Source organism: Stegodyphus dumicola, chromosome X2 (genome assembly GCF_044657685.1).
Source record: "Stegodyphus dumicola isolate Sdum_Otavi_A_Nest chromosome X2, ASM4465768v1".
NCBI lineage: Eukaryota > Metazoa > Arthropoda > Arachnida > Araneae > Eresidae > Stegodyphus > Stegodyphus dumicola.
This window is the reverse complement of record NC_140781.1, coordinates 114,493,369-114,514,410: the sequence shown is the minus strand read 5'-3', so window position 1 is coordinate 114,514,410 and position 21,042 is coordinate 114,493,369.

The window sequence follows — 21,042 nt, the reverse complement described above, 5'->3', positions numbered from 1 at the left end:
TTCAACAAACAGCATTACACATCTGTCAAATAAACTGCATTAATCTGCAAAACAACACATTAAAAGAATACAACTAATTAACATATTGGCTCAAAAAAGGCATAACGAAGAGCAACTTCTACACAAATTCAGTAAAAATGGGACATTTACTTGAAATATCCTCAAAAAAAGTTTACTAGTAAAGCTTTTACATGTGTTAGAATTTTCGTGGTTATTTAAAAAAATGGAAACAGTAATCTCTACACGACCTAAATGAAAATGGCGCATTTATCTAAAAACACGGTAATCGGCCAAAAATCTACCAGCACATAAAACAGAAAATGAGCATGAAAAAATTACTTTTCATATTTAATAATAAATATAAGATATAAAGCAAACACTTACCAGAGAAATAGAAACTTTGGTTATTTGACGAATAACCTGAAATTTGCCATTGCGCACATCTAAAAACAAACAACTTCAAATTAATCAAGCAAAATGTGTAAATTTGGAAAACAAGGTATTAAAAATTTACGATAGAATTTTATTGGCGAGAAAGTTATTAGTAGATCGTCATGCAACCCAGAGAATCTCGTAACTCCTCGCAATTTTCCCCCCTTTTTTCACAGGCGTCTCAAGACAAGAGGAGGAAAATGCTCATCTTCACTGTCATTGGCTGTATACCACATGACACTCCCGAAACGTTTTAGGCGCTATTTCTGGTTTTTCGCCAACTGCAATTGTGTTTCTCGCCAATTGTTAGCGGTTTGTTTAAATCAAGGATATTGCTTCTTTTTTTTTATTATCAAAATGGATATGTTTAAATGTAAATCTTGCAGTTCATCTTTTTATGCGAAAAGATATTTGAAAGCGCATGCACAAAGAATACGCGAATTTAAACAATAAAGTTGCACCATTTTCGTGTACGTATTGTACGAAGCAATTTTGTACAAAAAATTCGGCTTAATCCTAGTATCCGGTGCATACGGGATTTGGCTTCTTTTGGCGACTTTATGATGAGCAGTAAAAACGAAACATATACGATGAGTAGTAAACGTGTCATTCAAAGAATATATATAGTTATACATAGTATATAGTATGTATGTAGTGATAATATATAGTGTATAGTATATACATAGACGTTCTTTGGGTCATTTTTGGCGTTAGCGATAATTTTCAAAATCTCGCCAAGGCTGCACCGTATATTAGGAATATACACATTTATAATTCTAATATCTTAATTTGTTTCATTACTGTTTTATCTGAATGGTGCAATGTTTGTGTTTCTCTGTCAACTGCTTTTAATATAAATTTGGATAATTCTCTTGAAGAAGAGGGACCTTGAAAATGCTGAAGTGTGATTCAAAATCTAGATGAAACTAAGATTAATATTTTGCCTGATTTAAAATTATGGTAAATTGTTTTCTCTTGTATTTATGAACAGCATATTAAATATTTATATAAAAGTGATTAATTATCTATATTTAAGTAACCTGATGTTTGTAACAATTGTTTTTCTTATTGTTAAATTAAGTATCATATTTCTTACTAATCTACTGTATAGGCATATTTGTAAATTTAAAGATACTTTTTTTATTCCATTAGTTTTTAGTATATAAGATACATCTGCTATGATATTTACATTTTTCAGTAACTATATTATACTAATGACCTAATAGTCAGTTTAGAGTTTTCGCCAGTAATCTATTGTCACATTTGTGAACAGGTGGTGTGGCTACAGCGGACGTTGCCAGAGCGAACACATACAATTTCGCGATCAGAGCGGACACTTTGAAACTCATCGTGGTTAGAGCTGCACATCTTTTCCCCATCTTAGAACAGATAAAGGGTGCAGATAAATAAGTAAATAAATACTTTTAAAAATCGCAAATATAATTTAAAACAGTATTTTAAGTGGCAAATCTCTTTTACCGACGTTTTCTGTTTTTGCACTCGATTATCGAATTACAATGATAAATATACTTTTGCCAATAATATTTAATTATTTATATGTATTTAAATTGTTATGATATTATAGTGCGAATGCATTTTAAACATAGCGAAATGTAATAAAAATAAAAACTTTTGTGTAAATATAAAATGTAATAAAAAAAAATTTCAGGGATTTTGTGGAAAACTGTATTTTAGAGTCAAATATTAGAACAGGTGCAGTTACCATAAAATTAATTAGCTGCATTAATGTAAGTAAAAATAAATATTAGAAGTAAAATATACAAAACAGATACTAGTAAATAAATACTAGCTATCCTTTATTATAAAGGCATAAATATAATTTACAATTTAGTCCAACCTAGTTACAAAACTTAAAGATTTTAGACATTTTTCTAAATTGTTTGATGTTTCGAATTCTTTTAGGATGTTTTTAATTCTTTCATCCAATTTTACATAAGCTTTTTTCCTTGTTATTTCAGGGTCGCCTAATTCTCTGGCTTTCAAATTAAAAGACACTTTTTTGTGTTTCTTCTTTTAGTATTTTAACTAATAAGTGCACAATAGGCTGGTTTCCGTATTTTAATGGGCATATTTGGATTTTCCATCCACTGCTCGACAAAAGAATCAATGAATGTGGTAAGTTTGTCAATGCTGAAAGCTTTTTCCCATACAATGCTCCAAGTATCATCTACATGTTCTATTGGCAAGTAAGCTAAGGCAGAAATCGTTCTACAGACATGTCTTATATCTTCGTTCTCTTTATATTCCTTTATTACACCCATTTCTCCCCATTCATCTTATGTCACAAACATTGATTAAAATGAAAGTTACAACCGGATATAGTCAAACTGGGAAATTCTAACATACAGCTATTGATGGCTGCGGCTTCAAAATCAAATTTTATAATGCCCGGCTTCTACTTAGGGTACCAACATTTCACTTCCTGAAACATTGCAATGTACGTTGCTTGTGTCTTATAAGGCAGAAATGCAAAAAGCGCTGGATAAATATTGGTCTCAGTTGCTGTACTCCTTAAGTTGATGTTCAAATTTCAAAACACTTACTATTTTATATATTGTTGAAATAATTGATTAGGGCAATGATTGTATTCGTGTTCATTAAAAAAAAAAAATTCAGTTGCAAGCTGATATTCTAATATTATACCATTGTTTGCATGGAATTAATATTTAGTAGGTATAAAATAATATAAAATTTTCTTTTCATGTTCATATAAATGAAAAACTTTATTTTGCTTATAGTATATATAATTTTTATCTCCTAATTATCTTTTTAAATTATTTCAGGTAAATGGGGGTGGAAGAGAAACGAATTTTGCAAGTTGCAAGATTCTCTTCGAGAGATGATATTGAAACAAAACAGTTAATGATGAGAAAAGACCTGCATAACATTAAGAGGGATTTTGGTCTGAGCATTAATTCTAACGGATTAATTTTAACAGATGATGAGACAAGTGTTTGGCCCTGGGTTAATACGATGTCGCAAATGGAATTCAACCCCATTCTGATGTATAAACGTCAAGGAGAAAAATATGCAAATGTAAACGAAAATGATTTCATGTTAGCAATAATGACAGAATTTAAAAAAAAAAAAAAAAAAACTGTTGATAGAATTTGGTAATGATGGAATCTGTATTGATTCTACACATGGAATTTCTGCTTATGGATTTGAACTTGTAACATTGCTTGTCGTTGATATGTATGAAGAGGGTATACCAGTTGCTTTCTTAATATCATCAACAGTATCAGATAAAATTTTGGTAAACTTTTTTAACTGCATCAAAAAGATCAGTGATATCAAGCCAAAGGTTTTCATGAGCGATGATGCTCCCATGTTCTATAATGCATGGGAGCATACATTTGGTTCTTGCCAAAAATTATTATGTGCTTGGCATGTGGACAGAGCATGGTAAGGTCATTTGAATTTTGTGCCAAAACATAAAAGACAAGCAGTGTACAAAACTTTAATGTATGAATTAGATGAAGAAATGTTCAACAAAATGTTAGAAACATTTTCTGAGCAACTATGTGAAGATGAAGACACGAGAGAATTCCATAAATATTTTATGACATACTATTTTGAAAGAGCCAAAATGTGGGCATACTGTTTCAGAAAAGGGGCTAAAATCAACACCAATATGTATGTTGAAACATTTCATCAGAAATTAAAATATATTTATTTAGATGGGAAGAAAGCCAAACGAGTTGATAAATGTATCATCGAGTTAATTAATCTTGTCAGTGATCAAAAGTTTGACACTTACATAAAATATCAGAAAGGAAAAATAACGAAGAAGACAACAAAAACATTTCAACGTCATAAAGCTGCTGAGCTTTTAAATGCTAACTGTGTAAAAAAAGATGATGTATGAGAAGTTTCATCAGAACTGGGAGAAAATTTTTATAAAATTATCAGAGATCATGTTTGTAATGATTTATGCCTCATAACTTGTAGACTTAGTTCATGCTGTTTAAAAGCTTATAAATGTACATGCCATGATTATTCTATTTTAAATAATATGTGTAAACATATACATTTTGTAATCATGTCTGAAAAAAAGACAGAATCTTATATAGGCCCACTAAACAGAATACCTACTAGGAATAATTATGAATCTTTAACAGTAAGTAAAACATGCATTAGTGAACTTATTCAATCTTCATTTTCAATTTCTGAAAAATTAAACTGTATTGAAAATATGGACATTAATCTTACTACACAAATAAAAAAGCATTTAAATGCAATTAATTATTAGAAGTTCCTTTGTTAGATAAAGCACATGCTTCAATTTCAAAAGAACCAACAAATAAAAAAAATTGTTCCCCAAAAGAGATTTTATTCGGTTAAAAAACGAAAAGTGTGTAAAAAAGTACAGTTTGGAAATCCTTCAACAGCAGAAAAAAATAATACCAAACCTATTTTATTAAATCAATTAATTGTTAATTCAGATCCCAGCTATGATCATTTGTATTGCAGTGAATTGAATGCCAAAAGTTTAAAAGAAAAGTCACTAAATAATGTTTAAGAAAATTATGCTATTTAAGTATTTTTACAATTTGTGTATTCATAACAAATTATTTGATTTTTATGTAACTAATCTGGATGTCTTATTTTAATTTAATAATGTATCTTATAAATTTAACAAAATTGTTATAACTGTTCTACTGTATATCTAAGCTATGCATTTATCCTATACTTAATCTACACATATATTAAATCTATTTATAAAGTCATGTTTTATAATAACTATTCTACTGTAAATGTGAATTACACATTTATCATATACGTAATCATTGCCCAGTTAGGTGATAGGATTGTTGATGTTTCTTTAAATAATGAGTCCAGATGGTATGAACAATTTATTAGGAGAATAGGCACAATACTATTACACACAGAACAAAAATGGCTGAAAACAAATCAAGGATCACTTCTCAGATTCCTAAATCACTCTCTCAGGATAAACACTAACTTGTAATTCAGCTAACTGCAAAGTCTGGCACCTGATTCACAAGCAAACTCTCTTGTTCTCAGACCCATATTTATACTCTGCAGGATGCGTTATGCAAGATAAATGCAAAGTTCGTTATGACACGAAAACCTATTTTCGAAGCCCTGTGACCAATTCATCCAGAAGTTTCTAGAGCCATGCTGCAACAGGCATCTCAAGATAGATAACGTAAAATGCTTATCTTTACTGTCATTAACTATATTACATGACAGTCCTGAAACGTTTTTGGCTCTATTTCTAGTTCTCCTCCAACTGCGTATCTCGTCAATTGTTAGCAGTTTGTTTAAATCAAAGAGCTTGCACTTTGCTTTCTTTCTTTTTGCTTTTATTACTGAGATGGATATTTAAACATATCCATATTATAAAGATATTTAAACATAATGCAAATCTTGCAGTGTGTCTTTCTATGTGATGAGATATTTAAAAGCACATAAACGTATGCACAAAGATACCGTCGCTAAAGTTACGCCATATTCGGCATCAATTTTAAGCAAACACAGAATATGCATTCATAATGTAAAGTGAAAAAATATTAAATTCAGTGAAGTAGGATGTCTAGAACTGTTTCTCACCACAGGAGATTTAAGATCTCACTTTTAGGTGAGTTTTAAGTCACTTTAAGATTTAAGATTAAAGATTCGCCATAATTATAATAACATGATAAAATGTGTGAAACTTGGAGTTCCATAAAAAGCAAGGTTTGTAATGATCTTTTCCTTATTTTGTTCTTTAGTTCAATTATAAATAAGCAAAATATATTACGTGACTTCTGTATATAGCCCTTTTTATATTCAAATTAAATAGCTTAATGAATACGGTGTTATTCATTAAAGCTATTTCAGCACACACATTTATTTGAAAAAAACACCATATATATGGTATTATTAATTTAAGCTGTTTCAGCACACAAATATACATTTATTTGAAAAAATTAGCATACATTAATTACTATAAAACTTATAATTTCAGAACACTATAGTTTTAACAACCAAGATTATTTTTCTGTGTGGGTTCAATTTGTATATTTTTATTCTAATGTCTTATAAAAATTTAACAAAAAATGCAACTTATTTTTTTTATCTACTGCCATGTATAATTTGTTGTACTACTTGTTCCTTAATATGGAAAAGTTGTTATAAAAGTGCACAGTATGGCTCATAATTTGATTTCAATGTCTCACTTTAACTTTTTTTTTTTTGTCTTTTGACCAGGAGAATTTATTATGAATTATTATTATTGTTTTACATATATTATTATTAGTTACTGATGAAGATCAATAATGGTTTTGGTTTGGTTTATTTAATTATGGCTATCTGCCTAAGGGAAGGGATGCCTTCGTGGATGACTTTCTAAGGGAAACTGGCTCGTATACATGTTACACATGGGAAAAACCATGAAAACGCCCATGCAGCCAGCACGTTCGCGGGATTCGAACCTCGGACCGAACTACCAGTGTTCAGTGTCTTAACCGCTTGGCCTCTGGTGGGCTATATGAAATAACGAAAATTTGCTATCTTTGCTTTATTTCCAGCATAAATGCAAGTGTTTATTTTAGGAAAATAAAGCTGAATAAAATTTGTATATTTTTGCTAATTTTTTGAAAGATAATTTTTAACTATTTCATTTGTATTATGGAGAATAACGAGGATGAAACAAGTAAAAACCTTCATCAGATAACAAATAAGCGAAGATGCCAAATTTGAATATTAAGCGATAAAAAATTTAGAGAGCACACTACTCATACTTATCTCAGATGTTAAAAATCTGTTGGTTTATATAAAAAGTTGACTAATTCTTAATATAGAATACTATAACAATGCAAGCACTGACATAGTTTTCATAACCCTACATTTTAAAAGCATTATAATTTAAAGATATACAGGGGTGTTTGTGAGAGCCCAAAAAATCCCCTGAAACTTTTACGGACTTACTAACCGACATTTTGGAGTTTCGAGAAGGGGGGGGGGGAGAAATGAAAAATTACAATTATGAAGTATTGAATGACCTAATTATAAAAGTTCAATGAATTACTTTTTTTGCAAAATTAATAACCATAAATTTTCAAACATATAAACTACTACATTTTATGTAAATATTTTAAACTACCTGAATTAATCCTTTAAAAAAAATTATCTAATTTCTGCTGCTTTTTTTTATTTTCTGATGTTTGTGGGCTTGTCTTTCTTTTGTGGTGAACTTCATAATTGCAGGAAGGTTGACTTATTTTCCTCATTTACAGTTGAAGAAATTTCCTCGAGAACTGCACATGCAGAGGTAGAAGCAGTTTGCTTTTCTGCTAATGTAGAAGGTTTTTCAGAGACTTTTATAGGTGACTCATCTGAAATACATGTTTTTAAGTCCTCTTGATATGTTTTCCAACTTCTGTTCATATTCAGTAAGAGATCTTTGTGAATTGGATCAGTCATTGGATTTTTTTAGCCATATTTTTCACATGAGGTTTCTTTAGAAGCCATTAAATCATATTTAATAGTCTGCACTGCATCTAGGGAATCAATCTTAAGAGAGGTTCTATACTCAGTGACAAGTGTATCCATTAAGTTGAATGCACTTTCCACTAATGGGCCATGGAAGCAGCTAAGCCAGGCTTTGACCAATTTAGCCAATGTAGGATACTTATAATCATTTGTGAAATCATCTTTTAAATTAAAAACTTTAGACCAATATTTATCAATTGTATACTTGACTTGATTTCCACTTTCATCAGATGTGTAGAGCATTTCTTTGGTGATATCAATATCACTCTTTACCTTATTTCAGCTCTTCATAACCTTATTTCAGCTTCTACTTTTGACTTTTCATTATCACTAAAAATATGGGACATAAAAGATGATAATTTTTCAAAAGCTAATATTGTACTGGTTTTACCTCTTAGCTCTGGATCTAATGCTGTAAAACTAATTAGATATGAATTTTTAAGGGGTAATTTCTGTTTCATATGCTGTGCTGTATTAGTATACGCTTTCATCAGAGAAATTTGGAATTCTTTTGCTATTGGATGATTTTTGAATAAACGAAACGAAAAATTTACACATGCATCAATAAATGAAACGAAAATTTTACACAGCGGAGAAAAAAAAGTTGAGAACCGATCAATGACAAATAGCTAATACAGCGAAAAATCCCCCTTCTCTACTTATTGGCGCTACGCCAGGAGAGATAAGACCTTTGAACTCAGAGTCACGTGATCGCACATCCGGTCGAACGAAGTCCTACTTGCCGAAAAGAATCCAGAAGAGAATGTCCGAGAACCGGGGTAATGAGTCATAACTCGCGATAAGGAAAGAACAAAAAAGAAGTTTTTTCCCCCTTTTCACGCATTATCACTGCCTTTGGAGAAAGAAAGGAAAAGTTTTCACCACACACACTGACCTTGCGTTTTCTGATTTCAAAGCAAACAAAATTACCCAGATCAAAATAAATAATTCATTATTATTCCTACTTCCTTTTGAACGACGATCCCTGGAATTTCCGGGTATCGAAGTTCAAAATCCCCAGAATTCCGGCGTTTCCCCTGAGCACAAACACTTCTGGATATATAACTGTGAAAAGTATTTAAGATTATAAAACCTGTAGCTGCTTTTCCTGAAAATACACCATAAAGTACCACATTTAACCAATTTGTTACAAGCTTGATACCATGTGAGCAAACTTCAAACTGCATATCAGTTAGATTAAAAATGAAGAACAAGAACTGAATATGAATAAGCTACTAAATTTTTAAAAGTCTATAATATAAACAGGCTAAATGAAATAATGCATAAGTGTATACTTAAGTATTTATGGTATTAATTTTAGAAAAACACCTATTGACTCAGGAAAGTTTTATGAAATTTAAACCAAGTACTGAAGTTGCATTCATGCCAAAATGAAACCACACTTTTTATATGCTCATATTTTATTGTGGAATGTAAATACAAGTAATCAGGAATACAATGAATTCACAATATTAAAAAATCACAGGTGAAGATAAAGAATAATCTTACGAACACTCTATAAAACTGCTTTTAATTTTTATATAACATATGAAATTACCTTGAATTATAGAAGAAAGGTAGTTGAACAAATATGAAAATGAGATTTCATAACCAGGATAACTTCATGCAAAATTAAGAAAGCAGCTGCTAGAAATATTGATACTCTTCTGTTATGAGGATTTATTGTACGTATGTATATACATGTGCATGTCTATTTGTGTGTGTATGCATACATATATATTTTGCACATGCAAAAAATATATATCAATTGTGGCCAATGTGCGGCTCGCGAGCCTTATACGGCTCTTGCAGGCAATTTGTGCGGCTCATGCATATAAAATATGGTAAACTAAAACTATTCAGTGTCCAAAAGGAAGTAATTAATTAGTTTAGACTCTTTTTACAAAGTTATCAGGGATTTCTTTCTATTTAAAACCTCCTCCACTACTTCTGTAATGATGTAAATATGAACTTGTGGCTTTTACGTGCTTACTGAAATGAAGTTTGGCCAACCCTGATATATACATTTCTGAATCTGGTTCCGATAACAGAACAGGGCCAAAATATCTTGTGAAAGAATATATATTGAAATGCCTCACATTATTTATTAAGTGAAATAGATTTGAAAAAAAAAAAAAAAAAAGGTACAAAAGTTGTATCTTCAAAATAAATAATATGTAATTCCTTAACATGAGAAAACATACTGACAAATTATCAATAACATAAATGATATTCTAATGGAAATTATAAGTAGATACACTTATAACTATTAAACCAGTTTGCAGTTATAAAATATAGCAATTTTAATTTTGACATCAGTTGCAAAATAAAAGTTAGCAGAAATATACTTTAATTCACAATGGCATTACCATAATATTCCTGTCATTGCAACTTATTATAATACAAACCCAAAACAGTTATTTCAAATCAATTTCTATATAATTCCTGTGTAATATAGTACTTCAAATATACTGTTTGGTATGCCTGTTCACACTTGAATTCTTAATTTTGTTTTATAATTCTTTAGTTATGACCGGAGAAATGCATGCAAATAATTCCATATGTTATAAAATGCGTTATATATTCCATTTTAATGTGATCATATCTTTACTTTGAACATCAAAATATGATTTTAGTCTTTGAAATATATTCATCTCAAAAAGTGGTAAACAGCACATCGCAAACATATGAACTACAATATAATATAAACAGTGTTAAATAAACAAAATGTTGTATTAACATTTCGGCCTGACTCTGGCTCACTTTGAAAAAACTGACACCACTTCTGAACCTTAATGTAAATTTTTAAGCAAACTGTTGCTCCTTTTAATATACCCCATCTTACTAATGAATTATTTTGGTAATTCATCACAAACGATGCAACTAGCAACTGTGATATGGCGTTTTTATTTTGGCGATTCTAAATATTAAATTTTCGCCAAAAGTGGTAAACGTACACAGCTAAGTTCTAGTGTTAATGCTGACGTCCAAAGTAAGGAAAACCACGTGACCTTTAATAACCAATCAGCATTAGGTTACGCATTTTCCTCTTCTGGTCTTGAGACGCCTGTCTTTTTTCTCGTGAAGATAACCTGTCAACAACGAATGAGAATCTGCGTAAATGTGTGTATATTTCTCGCATTGTGATAAAAAAAAAGTTTTGAAAAAAGGCCATCCAAGTTTGAATGACGTAAACCTCCTACGAATATGGGCATGTGGAAGATCAAATTTGAAATTTGGAATTTTTTTTATTATCTATTTCATATTTTGTGAAACTTTAACAAATTGTTGAGTAACAAACTCAACGATTTCAAAGCAAGCAATAGCAACACTCTACGGGGATGGAAACCTTTTTGGTTGATCTTTACATTATGGTAACTTGGCGTTTTTTTGGCGACCAACTCTCCTACAGCAACCCTCTATTTTTTTTTTCCCCGCCGCCATTTTGTCTTCACGAAGTAAAGACATGTTTCTTTTCTTTTTATCTACTGAACACTTCTTCCAAAAATCTACTAGCCGAATTACACTTATGCTAGAAATTTTATTTAACAAAACTGCTTAATCATGACAAATATTCACTGCAAAATTGGGAAAAAGTGCACAATACCATACTCCTTACGCGTTTTTCAAAATAACACATATACATAAACCATGTACACGCCGACTTATTTTTACTTAAAAAAAACATCCCAGAATTGCACAAAAATGGCATTGCGCACACTCTTCACTATATCCATGTACACTGCTTTTTTCTCATAAATTAGAAAAATTTCACGAAAATACATGACAATTTTCTCAATCTTTAAACCCGGTAAAAAGAACATATATGAAATTACCTGATCGCGAAAAAGTATTTACCCTTTCCAAATATGAACATTTCCACATATAAAATAAATAAAATATCCAAAAACTTTTACCTCTAAATCATCTATTACATTATACACGTCCCCAACGAATTCATACCGCAAGCATTACAAATACTTAGTATCAAATATTTAAATTATTTCTATGCACGTTTACTTCAACTTAAACGTATACCAAATTTCTACAAACATAAAATTCACAAAATAACTATCATTTAATTAAAATATAATTAAATTCAAAAACACTACTTAAAATATAAATGAGCACATACATTAAATTAATAAAAATTACCTTACAATCCTAATTACTTTAAACTAAATCATTGCTAATAACAATTTTCCCAATAATACCAAATTCCTTTACTTCCACCTTACAATTAGAACAATGCATAAAAATAATATCCTCAAATAATTAAAAATACTAACTTACCTAATCTTCTTCAGAATCTTGGTTACGTGTCCGATAAACTTTTCTTTAGTTACGGCCATGGGATCCAAAAATTCACGAACACTGTTTCACACAACACAGAATAAACCAAATACAAAATTTCCAGATTTTTTCCCGATTCCCCCCCCTTTTCCGATTAAAGAACCGTAATTCGTCCATTAATATCACATGACATATCCCATGATCTCTCATTTCCCTCACACAAAATAATGCGTAATCGGAACTGAGTACTGCTCACATTATTAGCAAAGTCCCAGGTAGTAACCTTTATGGCCTCCAAAATGTCGCTAAACTACCAGTTACCATATTGTAAAGATCAACCACCTTTTTATCTCTAGCGCGCGGAATTGTGTACCGGAAATTCTAAATATATGCTCATTTTAAAATTAATTATCGACATTGCTATTGAACTGAATTTTATGGTGTAAGAGCAAAGAACATGATATTTAATAAATAAAGGTACCACACAAAACGTTAAAGAAATGTCCTTTTGGACGTAATTTAAAATCTGAAACCTGTCAGATTTTTTAAAATAATTTTTATTGTTTTTTGAATGTATGTTGTTGGCGAATGACGCAGTAATCGTGTATAATCTGAAGGAACAGCTTTAGTATTGGTCCTTCTGGCGATTTTTTGATTTGGCGACAAACTTCGGTCGCCAATGTATACCGGCTTTCAAGATCGGAAAAAAATGGCGGATTGTCAACAAAATCCGATCTAGACTAACTGTACATCTAAACATTATAAGAGAATAAAAGTATATCTTAATAAGGATATATCTAAACTTTATAATAATAACATTTAAAGACATTGAAATCAGTACCTAAGTGCTTGCCATGTAGTCAAATTTTTATATATAAATTGTACTCTTACTTTTATTATAGTTTTTATTACAAAAAATTCAGATTTCTGTTAGATAAAATGTTTAAGTAATGTAGAAAATTGGCATAAAATTTAAAATAAAAAGTCGACTGTTATGTCAACATACTATTAATAAAAGTAATAATACTCAGTGAAGGTTATTCATATACAGCTATTATTAGGTTGTAAGATTTACAAAATTTGAGAACTGTACATTATAAGCAATATATTCCATAATCTAAGCAACATTATATTTTTTATAGTCAGTCAAATTATAAAAATGTTATAAAAGCAATAATTTTGGTCCTGATTTGAACCTATGAATTCATGCAATTACGCATCCCTATAGTTCTAATATGAGGCAAAAAAGTATTTTTAGACCATAGTAATTTAGATCTCCTTAGCAAAGGAAACACAAAGAGTTTACCTTATGCTACTCAAAATGTGGTTTTTTTTTCCTTGGGAAATGGAGAGTTGACATATGAAAAAATGTCAAGACTCATGTGATGTAATATTAAAAGCATCAGTTTTAACTATCAAATTTTAGCTTTTTTAAAATATTTTAAATGTTGTGCTTTCCTAACACAAACGTTACTTTAAGAAAAACATGCAATTTATCCCTCCTGCCATCAAAGCTCTGATACCTACCAAATTCAATAAAGTTACGTGGACAGAAATGGCGGCATGTTTTTGAGTTCAGTATTTAGGGTTACCAAGGTTATCATAATTTTACGTTTATTGCTCCACAATGTCGCGAAACAAATTTCTCGCCAAAAAGGACTAATACTAAAGCTGTGCCAATCTGAATATATAATAATTATTTGTGCTATTTTTTATTTGAAATGCATAGAATTCTCTAAAATAGTAACATTCTTAGATTGAATATTGTCTAAGCAGGTGCAATGATATTTTAACTTCATTACCATATCAAATGCAGTTTCTTTTTAATTTAAAAACTTCTTCAGCGGTCTGAAGCACCTTTTAGAATCATAGGATGAGTTTTAATAAAATTTGTAGTAGTCTGAATTTTTATAAGTATTCAGAATTACTGAAATAAAAAAAGCTAAACGTTTTAGAATTTCTTTATCAAAGTATTACATCTTAGGCCAGCAAGACCTGATTAGTAAAATCTGGGAAAGGATCTATGATTGTTTAGTAAGAAGTAAAAAAAAAGCTTGTCCCTCTATCGAAAATTGTCACATATGTTAGAAAAGATTTTGCAATACATTAATATTTTAGCTCAAACATGATTTTTTTTTAATTTAGTCTCTTGTCTTGGAGATGGTGTTCAAGCATTTTACCATAATTTTATTTTCACGTGCAGAATTTTTATATTTTTTATTGATCGCTGTATTTTTAACTTCCATAGCATAAATTAAAGAAATACACATAGCAACTTCAGCCATAAACAGATGACTTAAGAGAAATTTGTTTTGACATATTATGCGAAAGACTAAATAAATATTAAATGCTTTTGCATTTATGTTACATGACAGTAATTAGAAAACAATAACTGTAGATGTGCAAAAAACCTGTACTTATAACCTTCTGTATTTTTAAAGAAAGTACAAAATAGTTCAGAATAGCAGATGGCTTTGAGATCATTCAGTAATGTCATCGTAAGTATATTCTTTTCACGTTTCGGAAGAACTGGAGCAGTTCAGATTTGTTGTAAAAGAGTAATTACACCCCTGGGGATTGACGTACTTACGGAACGGAAAAACAAGCTTTGAAACATACTCGTACAAAAGTCCTACCTTTTCTTCGACAGATAAATGACAGATGTGATAATTTGAACGCATGCTTTCAATCAGTTGTTTCCTTCTTACAAAGCATCTTGCGCGGCTAGCAGGATCCTAGCAAAGTCTAGTAATAGTCTCTTGTTTTAAATATGCTGTGTTCGAACTCAAATTTAAAGACAGGCACTTAAAGATTTTATTAATGTTTTTTTTTACATTCGACGGTTCAATATTTGTTTAAAAAATAAACACATAAATAAACTTGCATAGCAGATCAAAATTATGTTGCTGTGGAAATGTTTCATCAACAGTTATTAGTAGTTATAACAGCATAACTAAATAAGCCCATTTCAAAATATGCATGATATTGCATTCATTATTTTTAATCTGAAATGATATCAAGTTGTTATTACTAGATAAAATGGCTTAAAATAAGCTGACACATTATAAGAAATTTTTTTTTAATGGAAATTGGATTCACTTTCTTACACATAATTTCTGACCAGTTATTCCAAAATATTTTAAAGTTTACTTTACTACATAATAGAAATGTTTCCACATTCACTGTTTTTAGTTACTAATTTTAATTGGTGCTGTTATATAAGAAGGCTATTTATCGTTGTTGTTGTGTTATAGTACTTATTTTATTGCATAATGCAAATTTTGATCAATTGGTTAATTTTATAATGTATAGAGGAACTTCAAAAAGAAAAAAAGTAATTTCCACCATTATAATATGTCCTTAAATGGTTTCCAATAAGAGCATAGTTAACTAAGTAGTATACTATATTATATTAATTAATTTACTAACCAAATAGCAAAAACATTCCAAATTCGAAATCCATCTTTTTACTAAGTACTTTTTGCAAAGTTACAAAAATTCTAATCCCTTTGTTGTTTAAATTAAAGATAAACAAAATTTTTTTTTTTTTTTTTTTTTTTTTAAATCCATGAAATGCTAATTTTATGTTATTTGATAAAAACTGGGAAGTGCAAAATCAAAATCCTGGCGAAATACATATACTTATGAATGAACACAGCACACAAACATTTCTTCACCCTAAGCACAAACACAAATAATATTTTAAACAGCTTAAAATGAATCCACTTTCAAAGTATTTAATTTGTGATAGATAATGACAGCTGAAAACATTTTCCAATATTACAAGATAAAATGAGGTTGTTTCTCAGATAGTTTCACAAATAAACTCACAAAATAAAGAACGCCTTTTTTAAATTTTTATTTTGCAATATGTTAGATGCTTTATTGAAGAATTTGCAATAATATTGCTCTGATTTTCATTTTATCCAAGATTGCCATTATGTTTCACTGATGAGCAACTTGCTAATTATTAGTCCAATGTAGAGTCCTCCTTCTGTTTTCTCATAAAATCGCCTTTGTAAATTTAGAGTTTAATTTAGCAAAACGTTTTCCACCTAAGTGGTAAAATGTCTTCGTAAAGGATTCCCTAAAGAAATCTGCTTTGTATTTATGTTGCATTTAGGGATATTTTCAAAAACACACGCTGCTGATTGTTATTTTTAATAGGTGAACAAAAGAAATATTTTTTTTAAGAAAGAATATAACTTAACTGCAAGCTATATGTTATTCCTAGATAGAGAAGCTTGATTACAAACTCAATTTTTAAAATACATTTAATTATTTTTATGCTTTAAAAAATGCCTTGTCTGGTAATTGTAAATGCATAAATCACTGTTTTTTAAAACTAAGTGATCCACTCTAAGTTGAATAATTACAAATAGCATAATGTGAACGATTAATGAAGCTAGAACTGCCAGTTTATTCTTATGTAATTAATAAAAATTTCATTGTTTCAGCATCCTAGTATCTTTCTTCTCCCATACTAAAGCTCACATTTAAGCTTTAGAAAATAATCATATTTCTTTCAATTACCATCCCTCAGTCGAAACTGATGAATAAGAGTTTTTATGCATAACAAAGGTGTTTTACTGGGTATTCGGATAGAAAAAAAAAATTCTCGAAAAATCTGAGTTGTTAATATATTTTTGGATAACATCCTGAGAGGAATTCATTAATAATAGTAATATGTAAAGCCATGAAACAGGTAAATTCAAAACGTCCTTGGAAGGATCAAAATCATGATCCATTCAGTTATTTAAATAACACAAAACTGCGAGGGCTACCTGCCTATGAGGAAGGATGCCTTCGTGGAGGACATTCTGAGGGAAACTAGCATATTATACAGGGGGAAAACCACAAGAACCAACCATGCAGCCAGTCAGTTCGTTTGTGATCAAACCCAAACCAGGTCGAACTGCCAGTATTCAGAGGTGTATCTTAACCACTGTTGAGGCTTGGATCACAATCATGAATCTTCAAACTTATTCATCTAGACGTGCTGTCAATTTACCTTACAAGGGCACAACAACAAAAAAAAAAAAAAAAAGATCATTCCTTATATTCTCTACTACTTGCACCACCACAGAATGCAAGGTAAACCAGTAAGTCTTTATAAATGTACTAGATGACAGCATTATATGAATTGTTGGGCATTTTAACTTAGATAGAATAGTATTTGAAAATGAATATTATGTTCAATTATTTTTAAGTTTGTTTGCAAACTGATCGTTGCCTTTCCAATTAAAAAAAAATTCGAATCATATCTAGATGCTAGATATATCATTAAAACATTTACTTGATTTGGCCACCCACTTAACTTACACGTTGACCATTTAAATAGAGCACTACCAAATGGCACATTGAAAATGATCATATTCATCTCAGTGAGATGGATATGATTCGCAGCTCTTTTCTGTTTCGCATCTCTTTCTCGGAAACAAATGTAGTAGATTAATGTATAGGTAGCAGACATTCTGTCACTGTCAGCCGAGCGGTAAAGTTGCTGAATAGTCGCAGAATACCGAGTTCTGACTTAAGTTCGATTCTAGGAGAACGGGCTGGCTGCATAGGCGTGTTCATCTTTTTCCGCATGTATAACATATATACGAGCAGTACTTTAAAAAGTCCTGGGGCCCACCAGTGGCCGAGCGGTAAAGTCGCTGAACACTGGTAGTTCGGTCCGAGGTTCGAATCCCGCGAATGGGCTGGCTGCATGGTTGTTTTCGTGGTTTTCACCATGTGTAACGTGTATACGAGCCAGTTTCCCTTAGAAAATCCTCCACGAAGCTATGCCTCCCCTTAGGCAGAGAGTCCTCAAGGCTTTGCCGTAATTAAATAACCTAACCTTTAAAAGGTTCTTCACGAAGAGACCCTCCTCTTAAGCAGACAGCTCTAGTATGCTTTGATGTAGTCAAATAAGCCAAAACATTCTGTTGGCAAAAAAGCAAGATTGCATTTATCGTGAATAATTTCTAATGCAAAAGTTATACTTGTTACTAAGGAAAGAATTATTTTTGTGTAAAATTCAGATTGCTTGAATTTTAATAATTCTCAGAAACGAAACACAAATAACAAGAAACTAAAAAAATATTCATAATTAATTGGGATATATAAACGATGTAATCATTAAGCATATTTTTAGTAAGAAAGAATATTTTGTAATAAATAAATGAAAAATATATTTAATATTAAAGAATCCTCTATATATCTCTACAAAGTATAAAAATTACAAATATTTTTCAAGGTGCATGTGTATATGTACCTGATAAAAATATTTACATTGTTTATTATTCTAGCGATATTTTTAACCAGGTGCATATTTTCCGGAGATTTTTTTTCCCGATATACATTTTCAGGATATTTTCTTGGCATTCGTTTTACTCAAGTGGTTAGATTAAAGTGTTATTTTGTATGCTGGGAAACCTAACTAGAATTTATTTTCATTCCATAGTTGCTTCACATAAATTTTCGATTTCATGTAATATTCAGTTTCATAATTGCACTATCATTTTGAGATTTACTATACTTTTCATTTTTTTTATTAAATGTCGTCTACAACATCTTTCAATAAAATACTGATATATAATAGGGAAATATAACATACATGCGCACACATGCTCACAAACATACATCCCCATATGTATACAGTGTTTTGTATGTGTGTTTACATATATATGTATATACGTAGTTTACATACAAAACAGTTTTAATAATTCCTACGAAAAATGTGATAAATTTTCCCGAAATAAACTGCTTAAATTTATATATATATATATATTGTGCTTTCCATAGTTTAACATAGATAAAGTTTTTAAAGTCTGAATTTAAATAATGATATTGTGTTTATATGTACTGTAATTACTGATGAAAGGATGTTTCTGAATTTAAAGCCAGGGTAGCTTAAATTACTAACAGATGGCAAATACACAACTTGAAATCAGATTTTTTGGAAGAAGCAATAAATTTAGAATTTACGGCAGCTCCATTTTTCGTCATAGTTAACAAAATGAAAGAACTGAGAAAGATCAGAGTTATAGATAGCGGATGCGTTTTTGTCCTTGCACAAAGGTAATGGTCTCCCATATGAAGTAGAAAATGTACAAAGGTGGTAAGCTTTTAGTTCAGTACCCCTTGGAGGTATATTTACGTTGAAGCCAACTTGGAGATTCCGCTATTAGGTGTTTTCTTTGAAAAGGTTAATATCTTTTTCAGCACATAACCAGAATTAAGAGTTTATGTTTTCATTACTTAATCTTCAAAGCTGTATAATGTGGAGCATCTGCTCGGAAAACTGTTAACTTATTTTTCATCATTCATGAAAAGAATACACACCCAAGTAAATGTCTTGGAGGAATAATATCGTTAACAATTTTGCTACTAAGATTTTTTTTTTTTTTTTTTTTTGTGGTTTCTATTAACATCTCGATAATGCACGTAGCATATAAATACTTGCATTGTAACTCATATATAGCTAATTACAAGGAAATTGCATTGTAACTCGAAAACACATTTATTTTCTCAAGAAGCTCCTTTGACCAAGCTATTTACTTGTTTTCTACCCCCAAAGTCATTTTAATCTATAAAAGCCGAACTGCCTGATCTCATTCATCAGCCACTTCGTCTATTCTGCTGTTGAGTTATGCGCTTTACATGCATACATACGTACGGACATACGTCACGCTAAAACTAGTCATAAGTCCAAATATAAAATTTCAACATTTTATGTTAAGTTATGCGACATACGTACGTGTAAATGTCATGATGGAACTATTCAAAATGGAAATTTCCTTTGAAATATGAAAATCGAAATGTTTCGCGATTACAATACTTTATTTATTTCTCATAAGTCAAAACGGTGTCGTAAATAACTACTAATAAATTTATAATGCAATCTAAAGAATTATTTAAATCTATCACTTTAAATTGGAATAAGCTTATAATATTTGAAAATTAAATATAAACATAATACTAAAATAAGTTGCGAATAATTTGTATTCGAAAAGTTGGAACACGAGAGAAAAAAATTCTCACAAATTCCCTTTGTATATTAAAAAGTATTTCCTCGGAAAATAAGGATAAAAAAAGCAAGATTAATTTTTCACCATTATCGAAGCAATTCCTTAAAGAAACTGGAAATTTAAAGCATTTTACGTAGTTTCTCTTACTGGTGTATATTGACTGACTTTCTGTATTCGGCACATATCTTGATTTAAGGTACGAGTAATATACAGCATATGTGTTAGTGTGCAAATTAAAACGTAGCCAAATAAGAGATAAAATACTATTTTAGCAACCACTCTCGTGACGAAGATACCATAGGGAGAAAAACTAATTTCACTCGCTAAATTCAATGGAGGGGAGAATTAGCTTAATTATATCCACATGGTAAGGGGGGCCCGCTTTTGAAGTAGTTTGAGTAAAAATGCTTGCTGTTTTTGTGACAGACCTGGTAAGAAAACACGATTATTTTTACGTCGTTTCCTGAAGAAACCCGTAACGCTCGGGGGGTTAAATTAATTGTGATGGTGTGTGTTGAGAAATGGAATTTTGTGAAGAATATTTGATACTTGCCAATAAAAATAGGAACATCAACATTTTTTATATTTTTATCAAATGTGACTTTCAAAAAAATTTTTTTTATGGTTAATTGGGAATTACATTAAAAGGGTATGATTTTATCTTAATTCCTTTATGAAAATAACTAACCTAAAAGACACACAGATCTCATTAACATATGAAAAACATAATAGTTCCATTAGCAACTCGAAATATATATTGTGATATATTCTCAAAGCA